This window comes from Lissotriton helveticus, chromosome 1_1, assembly GCF_964261635.1.
Source record: "Lissotriton helveticus chromosome 1_1, aLisHel1.1, whole genome shotgun sequence".
In the NCBI taxonomy this organism is placed as follows: Eukaryota; Metazoa; Chordata; class Amphibia; order Caudata; family Salamandridae; genus Lissotriton; species Lissotriton helveticus.
The window spans coordinates 2,048,402,086-2,048,421,214 of record NC_136057.1 but is presented as its reverse complement, the minus strand read 5'-3'; positions in this window follow the sequence as shown (position 1 = coordinate 2,048,421,214).

Below are 19,129 nucleotides of genomic sequence, written 5' to 3'. Positions count from 1 at the left end.
CTTCCCGGGGTTAAAGCCACACGACGCGGCACCCATGGAGCGGGTGCGTTGAGAAGTAGAGACACAGCCACAAAAGGAAAGGGCAGGAGTTTCCTCAAAAGATTAGCACCAGAGTCCCGGTATTAGGTGTGTGGGCGATAATTTTGTACAGCTGGCGTCCTGTGGGCGAGGCACAGAGGCAATGCGAGCCAGGTGTGGAGTCCAGGGCAGGTATTCCTGGGAGAACGAGTCCTGCTTCAGTGCCGCTCCTACTGACCGTCTCAGTAGCCGCAGATTGCCCCCACAGTGTCCTGGGCTGCGAGCAACACGGGCTCCCAACAGCTTCCCGGGGTTAAAGTCACACGGCGCGGCACCCGCGGAGCGGGTGCGGCGAGAAGTAGAGACACAGCCACAAAAGGTAAGGGCAGGAGTTTCCTCAAAAGATTAGCGCCAGAGTCCTTAGTTTCTTATTAACGACCTTGTTTGGGTTTTTTGCCCTTTCTCTCTCACTATTATATCTTTCCAAGCTTTCACAGACATTTTCTTCTTCTCTTTTGTGTCTTCATCATTTCCTTTTCCTTCTTCTCACTCTTTTACGTTGTTGCCCTTTCACTCTCTCCTTGATAGCTCCCTTTCTTTTTACTCTAAATACGAGATAGCCTTCAGGTTAAGCAGGTGATGTGTCAAATAAACAGCAACTTGTTCTCGACGGGCTGGACCCACAACTTCTCAGAATCCGGAGCCAGTGTTCCTGTCCACTACTTTTAGGTACGCCCCCTGTTAAGGTGTATGGATGTAGCCATATAGCGAGAGACACTGACCGGTAGACTATTTTAAAAGTTGCACTAATTGCAACACATGCTCTAATAAATATTGAAGCAAATTCTCAGATCCAGTAACATGGATATATTTGCTCATTGCAACACATTTCCTTAATTGCTCCAAACTGAAATGAATGTTGACTTATTAAGAGACACTGGAAGATACCTTTTCCAGAATTCTGCAGATTATCACATACACTCACATACACTCTTACTAAGCACAGTCTGTCTTAGTAGGATCATGATTCAAATGGTTCACAATCCTTTTAAATTGAATGAAATACTACAACAAAGTATATTTGTTATCTTTGAAAATGTCCGAAGTATCTTTAGAACCAGTAGTTTTCCCCTGTGATTGTACACTGGTATCATTAGCATTTCATTAGTCGCCATATAATATGGTAATACGGTACAGTAAACAAAAAAGGAGGACAATGTCCGAATATATTAATTGTAATTATTGACATTGATTTAGAATGAAAAAAACTCTGGGACATATTACCAAGCAATAGCGATAATTATCGCTATTACTTGGTTAGAGACAGTGGGGCATATTACCAAGCAATAGCGATAATTATCGCTATTGCTTGGTTAGAGACAAAATTTTACCGCTGAGCTGCGGCGATTTTTATCGCAGGTAAACCTTGGTATTACCAAGGTTTATCGCAAATGCGATAAAAAACGGCCGCAATGCATGAATATCGCTGAAAAGTCAGCGATATTCATGCATTACCGAGCTAATGCTCTTAGCCATGTTAACCACCTCCCATTGGATAACATGGCTAAGAACTGCTCAGGGCAGGTGTTAGCTTTTGGAGATATTCGCGCTTAGTGCGAATATCTCCAAAAGTTGGTAATAGGAGATAGCGATGTTAGCGACTGTTTCCAGTCGCTCACATCTTGGCACGCCCACTTTGCATGTCATTAGTGATAAATATCACTGACATGCAAAGTGGGGCCCAAGATGGTCGCTATCTCCTACTAGCTGTCGCTAACTGGTGTTAGCGACAGCTAGGTAATAGGGAGATAATTTTATCTCCGCTTTCTTGGCTTTTAAAGCCAAAAAAGCAGAGATAAACCCCCTTGATAATATGCCCCAAAATTTTACCGCTGAGCTGCGGCGATTGTTACCGCAGATAAACCTTGGTATTACCAAGGTTTATCGCAAATGCGATAAAAAACGGCCGCAATGCATGAATATCGCTGAAAAGTCAGCGATATTCATGCATTACCGAGCTAATGCTCTTAGCCATGTTATCCACCTCCCATTGGATAACATGGCTAAGAACTGCTCAGGGCAGGTGTTAGCTTTTGGAGATATTCGCGCTTAGCGCGAATATCTCAAAAAGTTGGTAATAGGAGATAGCGATGTTAGCGACTGTTTCCAGTCCCTAACATCTTGGCACGCCCACTTTGCATGTCATTAGTGATAAATATCACTGACATGCAAAGTGGGGCCCAAGATGGTCGCTATCTCCTACTAGCTGACGCTAACTGGTGTTAGCGACAGCTAGGTAATAGGGAGATCATTTTATCTCCGCTTTCTTGGCTTTTAAAGACAAAAAAGCGGAGATAAACCCCCTTGATAATATGCCCCTCTGTTATTATTTTGTAAAAACTTACCTTAACCAAATGAAAAACGAAAGAACGAGTACACTATTAATCCTGTTGAGCTCATTTGCAAGGCAGATTCTTTCAAATATGCCATCCAAAAATAAGAAGGAGAGAACAGCGTCTACAAAGATAAGAAAATAAAGATAATAATCAGATGAACAAAGATGAGCATGGCAGAATAGAGGAAGCCGGGGGAAAGAAAATACGAACCCACTACCATGCGATAAGAAAAAACAGAAACAATGAAGCACAATAGCATGCAAAACGAACATAGACAGGCAAGACACGAACGAATACTACAAGGTAGCAAATAGGAAGAGCAAAGAACGGAATACAATTCAAATCGTAAAGTCAAGTGTTTTAATACAAGAGCAAAGGAAAATCTTTTTTAAAAAGGAGACGAAGCATAATCAAAAAGGACAACAACTGAAGCTGAAACGGCATATACAGCGTATAATAGATCAGGCATCAGGATGACAAGAACTTTGTTCATCATGGTAAATAGCAGGATGAAATCTGTGCATAAAGTCATCAAAGCTTCATTCAAAGAATAGAAAGAGCTGAAAAATAGAAGAAAGCAGAGCCTTGTGTAGGCATATGGAAACCTACGTCCAAAACGAAAGCTTACTTTGCTGAAGAAACTTATATTGACAGGGGTACTCTGAAGTATGACATGAATACAGGCAGAAGAGGTTACCCTTTAAAAATGGAGGGGCAGTTGACAAGGAGTCCTTAGGCCCAGAGAAAGAGAGTGGAAGGCCTGCCAGTTATGGCCTCGAGATTACCACACAAACCAGTTGGTTAATGAAAACGTTCTGCTCTATGAACTGTGGGTATCTGGTTGCACCAGGATGGGATAAACTCATAAATTCAGGCCGTCCATGATGTAGGGCCGGCCGCAGCCGCGGTCGGCAGTAGGAGTTCCTGCAGGGCGGTGACGTGGGGAGGGGGAGGGGCAGGGTGGGGGGTAATAATGTATGGATTACGGACTCTAACAGGTAAGTAAACATAAAAATAAATAAAATGCATTTCGTTGCTTGCACTGCATCGCATTTGGTGATGCAGTGCGTGCAACGAAATTGCTCCAAATATCACAGCAACCCCTATTGCTATTCTTATCGGGGGTCATGTAGGAACTCAAGGTATTAGGAAATGTATGACTAACCACAGGTTCCAGAAATTTCCATTAGAGAAATTTGAGGAAAATGTGTGTTTTTTACCAAGGTTTGATGTTTGCAAGTTTTTCTGGATACAATTACCTAGTTAGAGGCACACTAGTCACATACCGCTGGACTTCCCTTGTTGTCTAGTTTTGAAAAATGTGCAAGTTTGCTACGTTCCCTGTTAGATCTGGGGGTCTCTAGTTGGCAATAGTTATCACCTTTGTCCAAATAGGGACCCTTACTTCTAAGCCAAGATAAGGGGATTACACTCCTTAATAACCCCTGCTCACCCCCTTGGTAGCTTAGCACAAGCAGACAGGCGTATCTCAGAGGGAGTGTGTTAAGATTTTGTGAATATACACAGTAATATAGTGATAACACTACAGATGGACACAACACAGGTTTTATAATAATAAGTATTCTTTATATAGACTTAAAACAAGACCACAAATGACAAAAATCCACAATACTACACTTAAGATTCCTTAAAAGATGATCATAGTCTCTTAGTTCAAGTTGATGGTAAATCGACAACGTTCTCAATAAAGTACCTGAATGCATAACGCAAAGGGAACAAAAGGCTCACAAAATGGGAGACGTGTTGATTCTGTGACACGGGGGAAAGGTTGCGTCCTTCCTCAGTGCTTGCGCAGAGTAGGGGACTCGTTGTGAGCATTACCGGTGCTGAGGTGATGCGTAGATTCTCGGCCTGCGGGCCCGTTGCGGTGCGAAAGATGGCACCTTGATGCGATGCGATGATCCGGTTGCGAAGCGAGAAGATGGCGCCCTTGATGCGGCGATGCGGTGACGCCCTGGCAGGCTTGCGACGACTCTGTACTCTAGAGCCGCGACAGGCCCTGCGACGCGCTTCTCCGGTGATGCAATGGCGACTCTCTCGATGGCGTCATGCTTCTCTGGTGATGCTACAGCAGGCAGCTTCGATGAACACACGCCTCCAGGGAGATGCGGCGAAGGCTCGCTTCTCCGGAGTTGAGACGATTTCAGCTGCGGCGGCGACACACTTCTTCTCAATGCGTCGCGCTTCCAGCTCCCAGCGGCACGCAAGTGACTGGAGTCAGAATTCCCAGCAAGGAAATTCAGGAGGGAGGTTGAAGTGAAATCTTTTGTCCCTGAGACTTCAGCAGGAGGCAAGCACAGTTCAAGCCCTTGGAGAATATTCTGTAGATGAAAGTCCTTACAAAGTTCCTTCTCCTTTCCCTTGGCAATGAAGCAACCACTGCAGGCCAACCCAGCAAACAGCACACTGGCAGAGGGGCAGTCCAAACTCCTGCAGCTTCCTTGGTTCTTCTCCTTGGCAGAAAGGTTTCTTGTTCCAGAAGTGATCTAATTTCTTGGGATCAGGGTCCCAATATTTATACCCCAAAAGTATTTGTTCTCTGAAGGCGGAGAGGCCTCTGCCTAGTCCAAACCAGTTCCAGAGCACTTTGTTTACATGACTCTCTTCTTCCTTTCACTGTGCAGGGCAGAGACATCTGCCGCCCCACAGCAGGTGGAGCCAGCACAAGGGAGGGAAGATATAGCTCTGGAGCACTCTGTTGACCGGATTCCTAATCTCCTTTCACTGTGCAGGGCAGAGACATTAGACAAGCCACAGGGAGTGGAGCCAGCATTGTAGAGGGAAGGGCCGCCCTATTCAGGTCCCAGGTGAAACTCCTCCCTCCCATCTAGATGCAGATCTCTCTATTCACCACTGGGCTGACCCAGCCTGTCTCCTGGAATTCCCCAGCCCTGTCACACACAAACCCAGACAAGGAATACACAACCCAGCAGAGGCAGGCTCAAATGGTTAGGCAAACAAATACTTGCTTTCTAAAAGTGGCATTTGCAAACACAGAATAATAAAATAAACGTTACTAAAAGATGTATTTTATTATTCTGAGTTCAGGCATACTAAATCCGAATTTCTACCGTGTTCCCTGAGTCAGTTAGGATTATTAGGCTGTAATAATCTTAACTGCCCATTCTGGCCTATGAGAACCTTCAATAGTGAAAAACTAAGATGGCTGTAATTCACTATTAGAACATGCTACACACATCAGAGCTTGTCCTACCCTATACTTACAATGCACCCTGCCCTTGGGCCTACCATAGGGGTGTCTAATATGAAGCAAAGGGAAGATTTAGGGACTGGCAAGTGGGTGCACTTGGCCAAGTCGACATGGCAGTGCTAGACTGCACACAGGCCTTGCAATGGCAAGCCAGAGACACATTTCTTCTAAAAGCTGCTTCTGTGGGTGGCACAACCAGTACTGCAAGCCCACCAGCAGCATTTGACTTACAAGCCCTGGGCACACATGGTGCACTGTACTAGGGCCTGACAGATGAATCAAATAACCCAATCATGGAATCCAATCAGTATAACAATTTAACATGGGAGCACTTGAACTGTGGCACTGATTATCAGTGGCACAGTGCCCAAAGCTTAAATCCAGCAAAAACATATCAATACAGAGGAGGCAATCCGTCAAAAATGGAAGGGAGACTCACGCCAATGATGCCAGGACTAACATTCCCCTAGGTGCTGGCTGAGATACGACTCAAAATCCACAGCTATACACTTTGCAAAAAAAGAGACCGTTTTGAGTTGAATATTGTGATGTGACCATATAGAGGTTTGGCCATTTCCTGCCGCTAGCACTAGGACTACCCACACAAGTGAAGTATTATTTTTATCAGGAGACTTGTGGAAATGCCAAACCCGAAAATTCTAGACCAATATCCTTGCTTCTGTTTTTTGCCAAATTGGCTGAAAAGCATGTCAATTGACAGCTGATGAGATATATGACGAGACTCAATCCGGTTTTCATCCCCTATACAACACCATATTGGCTCTTCTGTTTGCCTCTGAGCCCTTGAGACTCATGGCTGATGAGGGTAAGACTCCTGCACTACTTAGTACTCAGTAAATCTTTATTTCGATGATTAAAAACCATCATAAAAATACATTTCACAAAAATTCATTTACATTTCTGAACTTCACAAGAAACAAAATTTATACATTTATAAAAACATGGTATTATATACGTGGTATTATATACATCATTGCTTAGCCTCTTGTATTTCTTAATCTTACTGCTACTTTTAAAAAATTCATAACAGAGCATAAAGTGCGCATATCATTTGCTCTTTGTAGGAAGAGTAATGCAGTTTTAGCATGACAACATTTTTCCTCTTTTAAAATATCCACCAAAAATCTACTTCGGGGACTCCGATAAAATGAACACAAAAGTACAAAATGAAGGATGTCCTGCGGAGACCTATTGTCGCAGCCGCAGGCACCCTTCTGCTCAATTGTTACACTAAAACCAGATGGATAAGATAAAATATTAGGTAACAAATTGAGCCTAAAACAACACATTAAAAACCTATCCTGCTGATTGTGCATTAAAAATAAATACGGTTCCATGCCCTCCCCATTAGTTACTAGACAATGAGCTGCTACTGATCTCTTTACTAAATCAGAGCCTGATCTGTCATATGTAAAAAATTTTAGCAGCAGTTTTTTAATTCGGGATGTACAAGAGTTGGAAATTGCAATCGGGTTGCTGAAGAGATTATGCTGATCTATGTTCTCTAACATACTCTTGACATAGTTTAGCCAAGGGATTTGCACTCCCTTATCCCTTTGTAGGCAATCCCTGACAATTACCCTGCTTAATTCTGCCTCAGGGTTTACCCAGATTCTGAGCCATGCCTTAATGGGTCTCAACTTCCTGATCTATAATATATGGGGTCCCAAGTTCGGTTTGTGCGATTTCTGCTGGGATGCTCTGTGGGATCTTTAATATCCTGCGTAGGAATGTATCTTCCTCCAGCTGTAAGTATTTAGCATCCCTAAAACCCCAGACCTCTGCTCCATATAGGGCCTTTGCAATACTTATGGAGCCATAAAGGCTCATCACTTGTTCTGATGACCAGCGGCCCAGCCTGCCTGCAAAGTTTAATATCGCACAATTTGAGGACACCAGCTTTGTACAACGTTCCTCAATCAAGGAGCTGAACTTTATTTCCCCATCAAATAGGAGGCCCAAATAAGGGAAGGTGCTTACAGTTTCCAATGTATGGGTCTCTATTTTAAACACAAATTTCCTGGAGGGCCTTTTACCTGCCACCATCACAAAGGACTTGCTCAGGTTCACGGACAGATCTAAATTGTCCATGAACTTTACAAATCCATCAACAAGATGTTGTAAACTATGTGCTGTTCGTGCAAGCAGAACCGTGTCATCCGCGTACAACAGTACCGGAATCTGACGCGTTCCTGCTTTGGGGCAGTCTACATTCAGGGCAATCAGGGTTTTCTCCAAATCATTAATGTACAAGGAGAACAAAAAGGGAGCAAGGATACACCCTTGCCTCACTCCGCTGGTACACGAAAAGGGGTCGGTGGTCCCCCCCTCTGTGCTAAAACGGACCCTGGCAGTGGTGTTCCAATGTAATTCTCTGAGAATATTTATAAGTCCTGGATCAATTCCCAGGTTGTTCATCATAACCCACAGTTTGTTCCCATTTACATTGTCGAAGGCCGCAGCCAAGTCCATAAATCCCATGTACATAGTTCCATTACTAGCTTTCGTGTACTTGGCCACTAATAAATATAAATTTAGACACTGATCGCTAGTTGATTTACCTGGTCTGAAACCATATTGAGTATCTGCTATGGTGTGGTGCTCTTCCGTCCAGGCCATAAGACTATTCAGTACCACCCGGCCCAGGACTTTAGCTGAGACATCAATCAACGATATTGGTCTATAGCATTGAGGGTTGTCCCTACTCCCCTTCTTGAAAATAGGGACAATTAGCGCAGTAGCCCAAGATCGAGGGAGCCCTGATTTAATAGCCGCATTTAGAACTCTTGTCATGATTGGTGCCCATAGATCCACGTTACTTAAGTAGAGATCTGGCGGGGTACCGTCAGGCCCTGGAGCTTTATTTCGAGACAATCCTTGAATAGCCTTGATTGTTTCTGTAAGTGAGAAATCTATTACCATACTCCGTGTCCCATCCCAACCCTCTTCTGGCATTGTGTCATGGGTATGATTGTAAAGACCCTCAAAGTGAGTCACCCATTGTTCAGGGAGAATATTGGTGCTAATCACCGGGGCACTACTATCCTAAAAACAAGGCCTGTTTATAATTTTCCAGAATTCCTTAAAATCCCTGTTCTCCCCTGCCTCCCTTAGGTCAGCCCAGACTTCTGCTTGCAGCGTAGTCTTTCTTCGTTTTACAGTGATTTTATATTTCTGTCTGCAGATGGCCACTTTTAATTTGTCCCTGGGATTGGCTTTAAGGCTCGATTTTAGGTCTCTTAGTGCTCGAGAGCAATTGGTATCGAACCATCTTGGTTGAATGACATTCCTTCTGGTGCCTTTTGTCTTCAGTAATTCATCCACCAGTTTAGTTAACAGCCCAAACACCGTGACCAACTCACATCCCCCCATAGAAGGTTCAAGACAATCTTCAATCTGCTTTTTCCTTTTACTATTAGAGATTTATAGAATTCAGGGGCATTAATTTTTGACCACCTGAGTCGCCTCCCCTGATCAATTGGCCTCAGCTCAGTATCAGATTTTTTACTCCTTTTAGGGCGGCCACTATCTATTAGTTCCAGAACTAAGGGGTTATGGTCACAAAAAGTGCTCCATTCCGTTCTAACCTCTAAAATCCATTGTTTTGCAAAAGTGGATATCACCATATAATCTATAATTGAGGAACATCCTCTTCCTTTAAATGTTGGAGTAAGATTACCCTCTATACCCGGGACAGCCAGATCAATTGTGTGCGTTAGGGCATGAGTGTCTAGTAGTTTAGATAGTGTTAATCCCTCCTTGTTGTGTTCAAAGTGTGGCCCACTTTTGATAGGGCAGGACGACCAATCTGCAGTTACTGGGAGCAGATTTAGGCATAGATGGCAATTTAGATCGCCCATTACCAAAACAATTGGTTCTGCCCCTCCTTTCCTTAGTTCAGCCTCTTGGTTAAGTCTGAAGTCTAATTCCTGGAGTACCGCATTGTGTCCATTTACAGGCCCTGAGTTATAGATGTTAAATAACAATAACCTCAACCCTTGCCCTTGAAATGTCACCGCCTGGAGAGTGTGTGAAGTCCAGGACGGTAGTATCCAAGTTCCTTCTAGATTAAGGTCAGCATACAATGCAAACCCTCCCTTTGCCCTTCCCGATGTACTTTCTTGAGCTGGCACAGAAACATATTTATAGCCCTCTATTTGGTAAGGGGAACAATCGATCACCCAGGTTTCCTGAAAAGCTAATATGTGGAACCCACATAGGTAATTTCTCCAATCTACATTTGCTAATTTCCCAGCAAGGCCTTCTATATTCCAGGACATTATGTTTATCCCTCCCCCATGTCCTTTTCCAACATTTGTACCTTGTATATATGACACGGGTTCATCAATCCTCATTAACGTGACCCCTTGTTCTCCCCCATCTTGCTTTACTGGGAGTTCTATGAACCCCTTTGCCTGGTAATTTCCCAGATCCACCTGGGCAATAGGTTCGTGGCCCAACTTTTTAAACATCATCTCTTGAGAATTCCCTAATTTTGATAGTCAGTCATTTTCGTCCAGCTACAGTAGAGGACTGAATCTATTTGTCCTCAGTGTGGGCGGGCCTACCTGCTCATAGGGCCAGATGTAGGAGGGCAAATACCGGTCGGTAACGGCCGAATTCGACCGTTACCGACCGGTATTTGGGTTTTCAGATGTAGGGGCCATTATTTTACAGAATCGGTAAATTTACCGAATCGTAAATACTGAATCAAGGTGTGCGAGCACATCTGTGCATACACACTGTGCAATGTGACACACAGACATGCCCTTAGGGCATGTATGTGTGCCACATGTCACACATGCCTTTACTTTGGGTGCTAGAGGGTGTCAAAGTGACACCCCCTGCACCCTTGTAACATTCGGTATTTACCGATTCGGTAAATACCAATTCGGTATTTCCCATTGATTCCTATGGGCTTCACAGCCCATAGGAGTCAATAGGAAATACCGATTCGGCATTTACCGAATCGGTAAATACTGAATGTTACCGATTCAGTATTTCTAATTTAAAAATTAGCTACATCTCCCTTCTTCATATTTACCGATTCATAAATACCGAATCGGTAAAATTCGGTATTTATGAGTCAGTAAATGTCCCTCACCTACATCTGGCCCATAGTTCCTTACCCAGCTCATGTCTGGTGCCCTACCCTTTCTAATATACATTTGACTTGGGGTGCGTGTGACACGTTCTCTTGGGTAAAAATACCCTAATGGTAATGATGTTATAGTACTAGTCTCATTCCTGTTACGGTTTCCCAGTATGTATTCCACTAAATTTGTATCCCAAAAGTTCGCAATGATGCAGTTCCCTGCAATATCTTTTCTCCTACCACCTATCCAATTTGCCCTCCGCACATGGAGGATCTCCCCACCTTCCTGGCATTGCAGGGGCCTATGTATATTCAGCCAGTTGATTATCTTGTTTTCTAATTCCGTGTGTGACTCTTTCTGCCCCGCCCTGAGTTCTGGTACCCCAGCAAAAACAACAACGTAGGGGCATGCTTCAGGGGGTAAATTTATATTTGGTAGGGGGTGGTTTGTTCTATCATTTGGATCCTGGCCTGTCTGATGTGTTTCTGCCACACTATAAATTAAGGAGTTTCCTACTTGTGTTGGCGGCATAGTTGTCTGCGGTTGGGCCTTATCTATATTCTTATTCCCACCCTTATATGTGTTTGTCACCTCCACCTGAGCTGAAAGTTTAGGGGGTACATGAACTTGTGCGATGGTACATTGCTCATTACTAACACAGTTGTTATTTATAGGAGTTTGCTGGGCTAAAGATTGTACTGATGGAGTGTGGTTTACAGTTAGGTTGGTATTTGTAGAGCCTTTTGTCTTGCCCTGCTTGTTCAATTCATTTACAATTTTATCTAGTCTACTGACTAGTGGTTTTATTTGGTTTACAATAACGACTTCAAGATGTTTTTGCAGGTCTGCTATTACATCATCCATCCATCCTGGCGGGCCTGAATGGCATGGCGGTTCTACTACCATGACCTCATCCTTTATCTCTTTTGACCTGTGCGCAACGGTGCTTGGTTTCACTTTCCTAGGTTGAGCCTTCCTAGTCCCCCCTCTTTTAGTGTTGTTACCTGACGCCCCTTTTTCAGCCCTAGTTATAATTACCACAGTGTCTCCTACCGGCTGTGTGCAAGAGACGCTTTTGTTCGAGATATCTAGGGTGTCAATTTGGGAAAACTCTGATGTATTGGTTTCCGTAGCTGGTATAGGTATCGATGGAGTAGTTATTGGTGTGGTGAATATGCGCCTCTCTGTGCGCTCAATCTCCCCTGAGACCGCCCCGATAACTTTCCTTAACATTAAATCTATCGCAGTAGGTGGCGCTTTGTGTAGTAATATGGGCTCAGACCCTAATGTGCTAGATGTGAGGGATGTGTATACTTTTCCCTTAGCAGAACGCGTGTTCACTTTGCTGGCCATAGTGGTGAGGCGTAGGGCTCTTAAATGGCTAACTCCGGGTTTTGTAGGTGGATCCTCCCGCCTCTACCAAAGTGTTACACTGGGTTTCCCCCCTTCCCTCCTTCACACATAGATTTGTAATCTACTAGTCCGTAACCCCTTGTTCAGGCTAATATCCTGTGACTGTCAGGGTATCGTATTCAATAGAGTCTGTCGCATACAATGTACCTGTTGGTAGGCCCAAGGGGGGTGGCCCAGCCCAGCCACTTCTGGCCACTGATGGCCACAGACGGTCCCGCCCTTGTCCCGGTCTTCTCCCGGTGCTGCCCGCGCGCGTCCCGCGGCGCAGAGGGAGTCAGAAGTTTTTAAGCGCCTCCGGGCGCAGGCTCAAGGTAGGCGGCGTCAGTCGCAAAGGCTCTTGGGGGCTATAGTCCTCCCCTCCCGGCAGCCGCGACGCGGAAAGGAGTAGCGTCACTGGCGGCGGGGGGGGGGACCTGGGCTGATGGCAGGAGCCTGTAGCAAGCAAGCAGAGGAGCCACAAAGAACCTGGACGTATGGCAGGAGCCCGTGTCAGCAGGTAAGCAGAAGCGTCACAATGAGCTGGGTGTATGTCAGGAGCCCGGGATACACCAGGAATGAACAGTCGTGTAAGCCAGAGAGTTCCCGCTCTGCCGAGGGAGTCAGGAGTTTTTAAGCGCCTCCGGGTGCAGGCTCAAGGTAGGCGGCGTCAGCCGCAAAGGCTCTTGAGGGCTGTAGTCCCCCCCTCCCGGCGGCCGCGACGCGGGATGGAGTAGCGTCACTGGCGGCAGGGGGGGGACCTGGGCTGATGGCAGGAGCCCGTAGCAAGCAAGCAAAGGAGTCACAAAGAACCTGGGCGTATGGCAGGAGCTCGTGTCAGCAGGTAAGCAGAAGCGTCACAATGAGCTGGGCGTATGTCAGGAGCCCGGGATACACCAGGAATGAGCAGTCGTGTAAGCCAGAGAGTTCCCCTCCTCCTGCACCAGTTTTATTAGACTTGACTTGTGGCTTTTGACACCGTTTCTCATGGCCTTCTTCATGAGGGTCAGCCTTAAGATGGTTGGCCAATGTCCTCCAAAATTACACACTTCTGGCATTTCAATGCCCTTATGTCTCAGAAATCGACCATTTTAAAGACATTCCTACCGTGTGGAGCTTCGTGGATGGTGGAGGAGCTGCCCGTTTCTAGACCGGACATTGTGGCCTGAATCTCGCCGCACCCGCTCCGCGGGTGCCGCAGCGCAAGGATCGAGTGGGGTTTCACGTTGCCTGTGAGGAAGTCGAACAGGCACTGGACTAAGGCTGACAGCGGGGCTGCGAGCGTTGCAGGGACTCCAACTCCCAGGAGTCCCTGCGTGACCGTCTGACACCTTCCGGTCCGCTCTCCCTGTTGTCCCGCACCCCGCCCTCAGGAGACCTTTTTAAACCCCTCCTTCTTTGTTTCCTGTGGGACCATTTTAAAGGCATTCCTACCGTGTGGAGCTTCTTGGATGGTGGAGGAGCTGCCCGTTTCTAGACCGGACATTGTGGCCTGAATCTCGCCGCACCCGCTCCGCGGGTGCCGCAGCGCAAGGATCGAGTGGGGTTTCACGTTGCCTGTGAGGAAGTCGAACAGGCACTGGACTAAGGCTGACAGCGGGGCTGCGAGCGTTGCAGGGACTCCAACTCCCAGGAGTCCCTGCGTGACCGTCTGACACCTTCCGGTCCGCTCTCCCTGTTGTCCCGCACCACGCCCCCTACGGTTCCTATATCCCAGGGCCAACCTCCCGCAGCGCGGGACGCAGCACTGGGCGAAGACCGGGCTAAGAGCGGGCCGTTTGAGGCCGTTCGAGGTCTGAGAGGCCTGGCCTGGGCCACCCCCCTTGACTCGTTACCACCATATTCCACCCCCGATATTTTGATAATTACTTGCATCCGCCATGTGTACACGGGTTAGTCGCAGTAAATCTGCTAAGGGGGTGAATAAGCCCAATGGGACCCTAGACGATTTCCTCACTAAGACCAATTTGGCCATTGATGTGGAAATCAGCAAAATGCAACACAGGGTATCCTTGGAATTAGAAGCAGCACGAAGGCTTTCCCTGAACTTAGCGTCCTCCAAAAAATCATCTCTAGGGAAAATAGCCTCAGCCGTAACCCCGGAGCGCACATCTGGCCCACGATCATTGTTAACACAGGCGGACATTCATTATATCCCAATCACATCTTTACCTGAGCCTCTTCCTATTTCATCACCGTCACCACTTAAGCTCACTGAGGTGTGTGCACCATATGCCTCCGGGGCTGGTATAGGCTCTTCGAGCAACCCGGAACTGTGCAAACAAGTTGCTAACATTAAAAAAGTGGACACCCACAAGAGGAAATGTCTTGCCAGATCCGTCTATGCACGCAAAAAGGCCAAAATTGCAAGGTCCCAATTTTTTAAAAATCGACGACCGCTGATTATACCTGGGGATGATAAAGAGGCCTCAAAAGTTAATATTTGCCCATTGGGAGGGGAAAACGATTCTGGTCTACCTAGCGCTGTGTTAGATCCAACAATGGGGGCCTTTCCTGTTAATATCGATGAGAGGCCGACTGAGGGTAGGTTAAGTGAGCCAGGGAAGGACAGGGGGGCTGACGAGGAATTACTTAAAACCGTTTGGGCTACCTTAAAACAGCTTCTGACTCCCCTGGAACTGAGACTTTCCCGTATCGAAAACAGCTTACTAGAAATGGATAAGACCATAGTTACCTTGGCTAGCCTTGGTCTTAAACAAATGGAAGCCAGGTCTTTCCAGGTTAATGATTGTTCCTCTCAGTTTCCGGTGTTAGAACCTCCGGCCATGTCCCATCCAATACCCAAACCCATACCTAAACCCCGTACAAAAGTCTGTAACCCCACTGCTAATATCCCAAGAACCCCAGCCCCATCTACCCGTCCCCCCCAAAGCATAGCACCATCTAAACCAAAGACACAAGCTGTTCCACACCAGCCTAACCAGCCAGCAACCACGAGTACATTTAAACAGCAATTCAGTCGTCCAAATTTCCGTGGGGGTTTCATTGATTTGCCACCTGAGGCTGGACCCTATGCAATCATGTTAGCTGGCGTGCCTGTTCTGGATCCTCAAATCCAAGAGAACCATTGGTCGCTAAAAAACAAGGTCATTTACTGGCTCAACGCAAATAGACAGCTTCCTAACCATCTTAGAAGTAGGGTACTAATGGCAAATAGAGTACCTTGGGTAGGCCCCACACGCAAGTCTATTGCGGGTGACTGCATAGTAGTGTCCTTTGCAGACCCCCATACAGCTCAGCATCTTTGCTCATGGGTCTCTCCTGAAGACGATTCTTCTATTGTCGTCAGACCCCTTACATTTTTCTACCCTCCACGGCAGAATGTTGAGATAGAGGGGACTTGGTCAACAGTCCAAAACGTTAGACGGATAGGACGAAGGGATGGTTGGCAAGGCCAAAACAACTGGTGGGTAGGGGCTCCTACTTCCAATATGTTCGGTTGTTTGGATGAGGTCGATTGACTGGGGGGGATTGGCGCCTCAATGTGCTCCATGGAATCAAATCCCCTTCAGGTGTCTGCCTCCACATCCGTCCCAGTAGTCCGCATGGATTGTTCTACCTCCCTCGAAGGACCTAGTCCAGTCCATGGTCATGTTACCGCCTCCTCCGAGATCAGGGCAGGCGATTTGGGCTCATCGCAGACTACCCCATATAGTAGCACAGTAGGAACAATTAGGGTGGCCTCTTGGAATATTGCAGGGCTAAGGGGTCGCCTGGATGGCGACGATTGGGTCGACTTTATCGATACATACGATATCGTCGTTTTCCAGGAAACCTGGGCAACTGTCCCTTTATTTAGAGTAGGCTCCCTGAACTATTACAAACCCGCCGTACAGGGCCCCAGGGGTAGGGCCTCCGGAGGACTTGTGGTGTGGATTAGAAACACCCTGGGCTTCCAAGCTAAGGACATTTTGGTTGAGAATGCCGACCTCCTTTGTATTAGCCTTGGAAGGGATAACAGCAAGGACATTCTCCTAATTAATATTTACGCCCGAGGCTGCCAGGGTGGTAGGAAGCAACCGGTCTTGAACGACCTAGATAGTCTTCTGAAGAAGCACAGTGGTGATCATTTTGTCCTAGTAGCAGGTGACTTGAACTGTTCTTACGAACCCATCCTTAGTTTGGCTGAAGATTTGGGAATTGATGAAGATATAGCCTGGAATATCCCCCCACTGACCATAAGCAAGGGCGTAAGGGGCACAGAGGCGGCCCTCCACTGGTTGGGATTCTGCCTGGAGTGGGGGCTTCGGGCAGTGAACGGCCGCACTCCGTCTGATAGACTCGGGAAACCAACTTTTGATAATGGGACCAGTGTAAGTCGTATCGACTACATATTGGTCAATGTAGAACTCTGGTCACGCGTAATAGATATGGTGGTAGAGCCCAGGCCAGAGAGTGACCACAACCCTCTCTCTTTGGGTCTTAGGGTACCCGGACTGGGCGATTGTCAACTGGAAACAGCATGCTTAATGTCCGACACAGTATTGTGTGACAATAGAAGACGAGTTAAATGGTCCAGGGTCATAGTTGACCCAGAGCTCACTCGTGAAATAGAAGAGTTGATTTTAGACACAAGGGGCAGGATGGCAGCTTTATCCCCCGCTGGTGGGGTCGATTCCCTAATTATCAATCTCCATGAGAAGTGTTTTATGGATCTCAAAAGTCTTCTCATCAAGCCATCAAAAAATAAGACAGTTAAGGCGCACAAAAGATGGTACAACAAGAGCTGCAGGGAGGCCCACAGTAAACTAATAGTAGCTGTTAAATCTAGGATCTCTCATGACATCAGGAAAGCTAGGCAGTCTTACAAGCAGGCCCTCTGGACAGCTAAGAGGGATTGGGATGATTCTTATTGGTCAAATCTTCTTATGGCGTGCAAGTCATCTGACCAAGTGAAATTTTGGGAGACTGTTAGGTGGGGCAGAGATCCCGATTCCCAAATACCGGTCAACCATGTCTCTGCTCTGGACTGGGTGGAATTCTTTTCAGCCCAATTTAAAGATATGAGCGCCGAGAGAGAACTGGTAACCGAGTCTGTTGTGGGGACACTATCCATAAACCCTGCGGCCCAACTCCCTTTTTCCTCCTCAGACACGTTGCATGCCCTAGGTTCAGTCCAGTCAGGTAAAGCCCCGGGTCCAGATGCTATTCCAGCTGACCTTTTCAAACTAAATCTTGATTTATGGGTCCCATACATCATCCTATTGGCAAATACTATCGCAGCAGGGGCAAGGATTCCTCAATCCTGGAAAGGGGCTGAGATATTGCCAATATATAAAAAAGGGGATCGATCATTGCCTAACAACTATCGCCCCATAAGCCTGATCGATTCACTTCAAAAAATAGTAGCAAGAATGGCCCTAGCAAGGATCAAGGGGTGGATCGAACAGAACAATATACTCTCTCCTATGCAGGCAGGGTTTAGATTGGGCACTAGCACCATAGACCAGGTGTTCCGGCTCACCATGCTCTACTGGAAGGTGGTCTTCCTGGGTGGAGGGGTCATCTATGCCGCATTCGTTGACCTTAAGTCGGCTTTCGACTTAGTCCCAAGGGTGAAACTATGGGAAGCTCTTAGACATATGGACCTTCCTGTCGAACTCCTGGAATTAGTCATGCGATTGCATGAGGATAATTTCGCCCGAGTAAGGTGGGGGAAACAGGGTCAGGTGACCAACAGCTTCCCAGTCCAACGGGGGGTGCGTCAGGGCTGCGTGTTGGCTCCCACCCTGTTTCTCCTTTTCATAAACCAGGTAGTCCATTTTTTTAACAAAACACAGACTGATGCACCATCCCTGGGCGGATCAAAATATCCGATGCTAATTTTTGCCGACGACACCCTGCTCCTTTCTAAAACCCGGAGCGGGCTACAGTCAGCCTTGAACAGGTTTGCAGAGTTCTGTAGGAATAATGACTTGCAAATCAACGTAGACAAAACCAAATTTATGGTTTTTAGCAAGAAAACCCCAATCAAAAGCTCAGTTAGTTTGAATGGTGCCACAATCGAACAGGTCAAGGTCATGACGTATCTGGGTGTGACACTCGATTACCAACTTAGTTGGAATCACCAGCTGGAGGCACTAAATCTCAAATTTGTCCGTCTCACGGGTTGTTTATTGCAAGAACAGAAAAAATCCTTGACTAAACGTATCACTCCTGCGTTAAAAATCTATGAAGCCAAGGTCAATGCAGCAACCCTCTACAGAGCTGACATCTGGGGTTACATGGATCTGTCAGCTTTGGCCACTGCTCAGAATAGGTTCCTGCGGAACTTGACAGGGCTTCCACAATCTTCTCCCACCAAACCACTGCTATTAGACTTAGGTTGCAGACCCCTAGACGAGATGGCACAGTTCCGATTAGTGGCACTCTGGCGTCGGCTTTGGACAACTCCAGAGCTCAGCCTATTCGCTCGTGAACTGGATGAGGTTAAATCATTGTGGGGTGCTCATAGCATCCCCTGGCTCAGGGAAGTCAAACACATATTGTACACAATGGGCCTCCCTGAGCTGTGGATTAACCCCGGGCAATCCAGTTTCCCCCCTAAAAAAGCTTTTAAGGATCTTTTTTGGGCCTCGAAAAAATCTATCCTGGTCACCCAATCTTCGGATAAGAACCTAACGGGGTTTTTCTTAACTCATAAGGTGACTCCTTCCCTCGAGCCCTACTGGGACTTGATATGTAAAACCCTGGATCGTAAACTCTATCACCAGTTTCGTGTAGGTTCTTTACCCATTAATTCTTTTACTACAAAGTGGGCGAAGAATATAAGTAACAAATGTTTTTGGTGTCCAGACCAGGTAGAAAGCATCGGCCATATGTTTTTTGCTTGCCCAGCATACAGAGCCCCTCGATTGAAATGGCTGAAACCATTGTGTAGAACTCTGGATTGTAGGGGATATCTGGAAGCCCTACAGAAATTTCATAGTATTAGATCTGAGATTTCTGTGATCAGT